The sequence below is a fragment of the Pteropus vampyrus genome, unplaced genomic scaffold (assembly GCF_000151845.1).
Source record: "Pteropus vampyrus isolate Shadow unplaced genomic scaffold, Pvam_2.0 Scaffold94, whole genome shotgun sequence".
Lineage (NCBI taxonomy): Eukaryota > Metazoa > Chordata > Mammalia > Chiroptera > Pteropodidae > Pteropus > Pteropus vampyrus.
This window is the reverse complement of record NW_011888875.1, coordinates 3034657-3040891: the sequence shown is the minus strand read 5'-3', so window position 1 is coordinate 3040891 and position 6235 is coordinate 3034657.

Genomic DNA, 6235 nt, shown 5'->3' with positions numbered 1-6235 from the left:
CTGGAAGAAAGTGAAGTCCTCTGTCCTAAAGTGCAAGATGAACTGCGTACAACCCGAATCATCTTGGAAGAGGATTCTTCCCCAGTTGAGCATTCTGGTGAGGTTGTAGCCCTCACCTGACACCTTGGTTGCAGTCCTAGGTAATTTGGCTAAGACACAGCTGGACTTCAGTCCCATAGAAACTGTGAGAAAATAAATGAACTTTGTTTTAAGCCCATAATTTTGCATTTGTTATTTTGTTATACAGAGGTAAATAAATAATTTAGCATCTATGCACAAAAAATTTTGTGATATTTATAAAAATAGCTATTAATATACAATTTGATCCAGTAATTCCTATTTAAGAAATTTATTTTCCAGTTTTACTATAGATATGTGAAGAGATACGTGTGCAAAAATAATCCATTGTAGCAAGGTTTCGTAATAGCAACAGAATGGAAAAAAACTACACGCCATTTAATAGATGTCTAAACAGATAGTGATAGATTATGGTATAATCACTAAGAACATTATAAACACTGAAGACAGCATGTGTATTGAAAAAATCTTCAAGATACTTTTTCAGTGGAAACATAGGGTGGAGAATATTCTGTATAAAAATATAACATCTGTAAAAGGTCAAAAGATTACACAGAATTAAACTTGCATAGGTGTAGATTACTCTGGAAAAATAAATACATAGAATTGGTGAAATTGATTGCCTTTTTGGAATGGCACGAGCAACTGGAAGAGAGGGTTGAGAAATTACAGCAAATTACAGCTGGCTCTCTGTACCCACAGTTCTGCACCCGCAGATTCAACCAACCAGGGATCAAAATATTTGAAAAGAAAAATCCCAGAATGTTCCAGAAAGCAAAACTTGAATTTGCCAGATGAAAGCACTGTGCTATATCCATGTGAATGAAGTGATGTGTAGACATACCCGCTGTAGCCTACATGCAAATATAGGTTATGTGCAGATACTAAGCCATTTTATTATAAAGAACTTGAGCATCTGTGAATTTTAGTATCCGTGGGAGTCTTGGAACCAGTCCCTGGCAGATATCAACGGATGACTGTATTTTAGTGTCCACTTTTTTTTGTATCTTTGGATTTTTAAATTATGTGTATATATTTCATGTTTAAATATTGTTTTTAAATAATATGAGCTAGAAACAGATTATTAAAAAATAACGAAGTTATCGTGCTAAACTTCTTCCTGAAACTATAGCTAACTAACATTTTCCAGAGTGTATGATTATAAGAATAGTTCACTCTTTGATGGTGAATGCATTTGTGAAACAGTCTTGACGTAGTTCCCTTACTTTGTGTGTACTTGCTACATTATTCATTTACTCAATAAATAAATAGTTGAGTGCTTACAAGGCTGTTCTGCTGCTTATCACAGTTTTAGGTTCTGTGCGGAATTCACATACAAATGAGGCAAGGTCCCTGGTCTCCGTACTTTATAAGGTAGCAAAGCAAATCTAAGAAGCAAAAACTAAGAGTATGTGGCCAGAAATATAAATGAAGCACATGAGAAGGGCTTGTGGGCTCACACAGGAAGTTCTGTCTCCTTTCTAGTATGTTCCTGATCAAGGAGAGTGCATTTAATCTAATACTGAAGTGGAGATAAAATATCAAAACTTTAGGTGCATTCAGAAGGCATTTCAAACACATGGACCTGTGCAAAGCTGATAGACATTTTGAAGAAGGAGGCACATGTGCTTTGGCTAGCAGGCAGAGTTCTTGAAGGCATCGAGTGAAAAAGTAGGGGTAAAGGCAAGGAAGAGATTTTTAGGAATGACTCATGGAGTTCCTTGAAAGTAAGAAACTTTATTTAATAAGAAATGATGAGTAATATAAGATTTCTGAGCAGAGTAATAGAAGTCAGAGCCGTGAATCAGGAATGTGATTCGGACAGTGGTGTGGAGGTGGCTTCGGGTGAGATTAATTTTGAATTTGGGCTTTTGTTGTGGATGAATTAAAATTGCAGTAGTCATATGGAAACATGAAGGTGGAACTCAGTAGCATGCTGGGTGACTAGCTGAAGATTTTAAACTGTATATGAATACTGGGGGAAAAAAGAATGGGGCCCAGGAATTATATTAGTGAAAACTTTCATTCGAGGAACAACAGAAATCACCAAGTTATATTTCTCAGGGGAAAAATATTAAAAAAGAAAAAAAAAAACCCTGATATTTTACAGCATTAAAGGGAGATAAAAAATTCACAAAGAAATAGTCATACATCATAGTGAATTAACATTTCTGTGTTTAAATTTTAATTCAAAATTAAATATATATGTGGACACACACATGAAATAATGGCATTTATTTTAACAAGAGTTGTATTCATTATTAGGTTAATTACTATCATTTTGTTTGATTTTTTAAATGATAAATTTCCTCTGGAACATTGGTAAATGCCTAATATTCTCAAATTAGATCTTCTTTTGAAAATTATTATTTTGGCACAAGGTTTACAATGTATAAATAGGTTTCTCTTTAGAGGCTTATGCAGAGAAAAACAATTTTAAAATTTTAAAATGTAGGAGTATGTGATAGTCACCCTGAAACTTTCTCACACAGCTGATTTCTCTAATTCTTAGTTAGAGATACAAATATAACAAATCACTTCAACATTTTATCAGTGTTTTATTATGGGAAAAATGAAGTAAAGGAACATTAATTGTTAGCAATTTCTGAGCTTCCTTTAATAGTGAAGGGAAAAGAAGGAAGATTTAAAAAAAAAAACCAAAACTCTGCCATCTGGATTAATATTCAAAGTAGATTAAAGCTGAACTTTCAGTGAATTTAGTACATTCGTTTGCATGTTGAGATTACACAGCATGAACTTTTTTTTAACAAAAGATAAGCCGTACTTCAACCTCTATTACTATTATCGTGTCCTATCACAGAGTCAATGCTCTTCTTTCAAGGCGAAATGTCACTGTCCTTTAATTTCTTTTTAGAGATTATTCCTGGTCCAGTCATCTCTTAACACAGTAGAAATTCCTACTACGTGAAAGAAATTCTAGTAAGCGTTCATTTGTCAGAGGAGAACACAGATAGCATCGATCAGTCTGGAGCACTTTGCTGGGCGTTGGAAATGCAATGCTGGTGATGCAGACATCGTTCCTGCCTCGTAGAACTTAGAGTGTACTTTGGTGGGCAGACATTTTTCTTATAACTCCTGACCAGTGAAGGCCTATGGCAGTTAAAGGTGACCTGGCACAGCCACAAGGGCCAGCGAGGGATTGAGGAACACTAAAGTAAGACAAATCCCTGACTCCACAGTCGGACCCATTGTTGGAAATACTTCCAAATAAGAATCGTTTATATAAATGTTGGCGCCATTTACAGAGACAGAAAATAGAAGAAGAAATTGAGAGGGGGCGGGTATAGTATGGAAAATTGCCTAGTTGCCTCTCAGGTGTACTATTAAGCAAGCTATTTTAGAGATCATGGAACAGAAATGTTCACAGACTAGATTAAGATGCTAACAATATGTGCTTTGTTTAATTCATTCCTGACACAAAGCAAAGCAAGGAGAATGAGATGGGCTGAGTTAACAACCTCATGATAAGCGAGAGAATGGAAAGATTATGTTACCTGAGCCCATGTTTTGCAGTGTCCTTAGGTCCTATCTCAGATGCACCAGTTACCCCCAGTGATGGTGTGATTATCAGGAGAACTGAAGTTAAAGAAGAGGGTTTAGCAGTCACGCTGCACCTGGAGCCAACCTATACTATATTGGCCACTTACGTTTACCACAGTTGTTGCTCCCCAGTGAGCCTGATGATGAGCTCTAAGTGACATCGGAGTTTCTTGGCAGGACGTGGGGCCAAAACAGGCCTGTGATGGGTGTCACCAAATGATGGCCAATTTAGGGATGATTAAGCTCCTTCTCCGGAAGTGTCGTAGAATTTACAGTGTCGTAGAAATTCTACATCACATTAAGTGATGTAGAATTTATAATTTGGTCTTTCCATCCTTTCTGTTTATAAGCAACACTCTTGTTTGCCTCATCTTTTTAAAAAAATGTATATTCCATTATCCTACATATCCTTATCATGTCTTCCAGATTACTAACGTACTCTGCATACCTGATGTATTTTACACATTCAGCCTTTGTCTTATGAGATGATTACTTGCTTACTCACTATCTCCAATTAATACCATATGAGTTTGCTTACAGCTCAAAGGCTACTCATCTATTCTCTATAGTTAGCTCTTCCTATGAGTTCTGTCTCCTGTCTGTTCTATTTGTTTTTCTCTTTGAATTTTCTCAAGCTATGGAACAAAAGTGCATTACAGTAGGTAAAGGATATTAGGTTGATTTGGAATGAACAAACCAAAACCAGGTTAATAGATTTAGAAAACTTGAATTGGTTAATTGGCTGGTAGTCTTAAACATTTCAAATACAGAATAGTTTCAGATGATAACAAATTCCAGAAAGTAGCTAAAGAATAGGTGCTGAATTGAGTGAAGTAGAAAGTTGTCAGAGATTAGGATGATGTGAGATTGAGGAGCCAGGGAGCTGGTAGGTCACGTGGGAGGACATGGAATTCATGCAGGATATGGCATGCTTTGTGGTGGAGATTGATTTTTGAAAGTGAAAACAACTGTGAATGCTTTGGAATAACTTATTAGGTCATGAGGTACTGTACTTTTTAAATGCCCCTCCTTTTGATGTACCGAATATTGTTAAGTGTTTTTTATTTATTTCATAAAAGATTTTTGTCTATACTTGGTCTACAGTTTATTTATTTGTTTGTTTGTTTGTTTATTTATTTATTTATTTATTGTATTTTGGAATGTCTAATATCAGATTTGTATTGGCTTCACAAAAAAATTAGAAAGGTTTTCTTCCTCTATGGATAAGATTGTGTCAAGTGGTCTTATTTCTTCCTTAAATGGTTTACAGGACTCACACTTGAAAATCATATGTGCCTGTAGTTTCACTTGCAGGAAGATTTTTTTAAAAAATCAAGTTTAATTTAAAGAAAAAAGTAAGGCTAATTTGATTTTCTGTTCTATCTTCCATCTGCTTTGGTAAGCTGTGTTTTTAAACATGTTTGTTTCATCCAGTTTGTTATCATAAAGTTGTTTATTATTATTCTTTCCATGTCTGTAGGATCTATCTATGCTAATAATCCCCCTTTCATTTCAGATACTTTTCATTTATTCTCTCTTGATTAATCTAGCTAGGACTTCTATAGATTTTGTTGATCTTTCCAAAGAATCTGTTTTGGCGTTTTTAATTTTATTTTTATTTTCTATCTTATCGATCTCTGTTCTTATCATTATTATTTCCTTTCTTTAACTTAATTTGGATTTCTTTTGTTTTCCTGGCTTCTGAAGGTAGAAGCTTAGGTCACTTATTTTTGACCTTCAATTCCAATATAAGTATTTAAGGTGATCAATTTTCTAGTAATAATGGTTTTAGCTGAATTCATTATCTTTCTGCATGTTGCATTTGAATTTTCATTTTGTTTGTAATATTTCCCAATCCTCCTTTTTTATATGTTCTCAGAATGATGCATTATTTAGAAGGATGTTTTTGTTTTTCCAAATATTTGAGGTTTTCCTAAATATCTTCAGTGTTTTTAGTCACAGAGCATACTATTTCAATCCTGCTAAGTTATTTTTATTTTTATTTTCTGGCACATTGTGTGGTCTGTCTTGTGAACATACGAAACAAATATGAAAACGTGTATTCTATTTTGGGGAGAAGCAGTGTTTTATAAACATTTCTCCCACTTTCCATAAGAAAGAAACTAGATATAGAGTTATCACTGCTGGTATGGTATTCAACATTCAGCAAGAATACCATACCAGCAGTGATAACTCTATATCTAGTTTCTTTCTTAAAGAAGATCTCAAGATTTTATTCAGAAGCTACGGAAGAAGTATTAAAAAACAGTCTTGCTTGGCACATATCTATTTAAAATTTTACTGCTGAAACCAAACAATTATTTATCCTCAGACCGTCTTTTGCTAGGTGGAATTTATTCTTTTATTAGAAAAACAGTATAATTAAGACTGAAATTAAAGTGCTGAAAATATCAATCAGACGTTTGAGGGTGAAATAAAAAATGTCCAGTGCAGTTTAATCTCCTTGGTTGCCCCTGTCTCCCTTTGACTTTCCTGCGACCTTCACACGTGCACTGGGGAGAACACACAGAATGTAAGAGGAAGACACCGTGACACACCAGTCCAGTCAGCTTTCCTCCATGGCGGTGACGTCCAC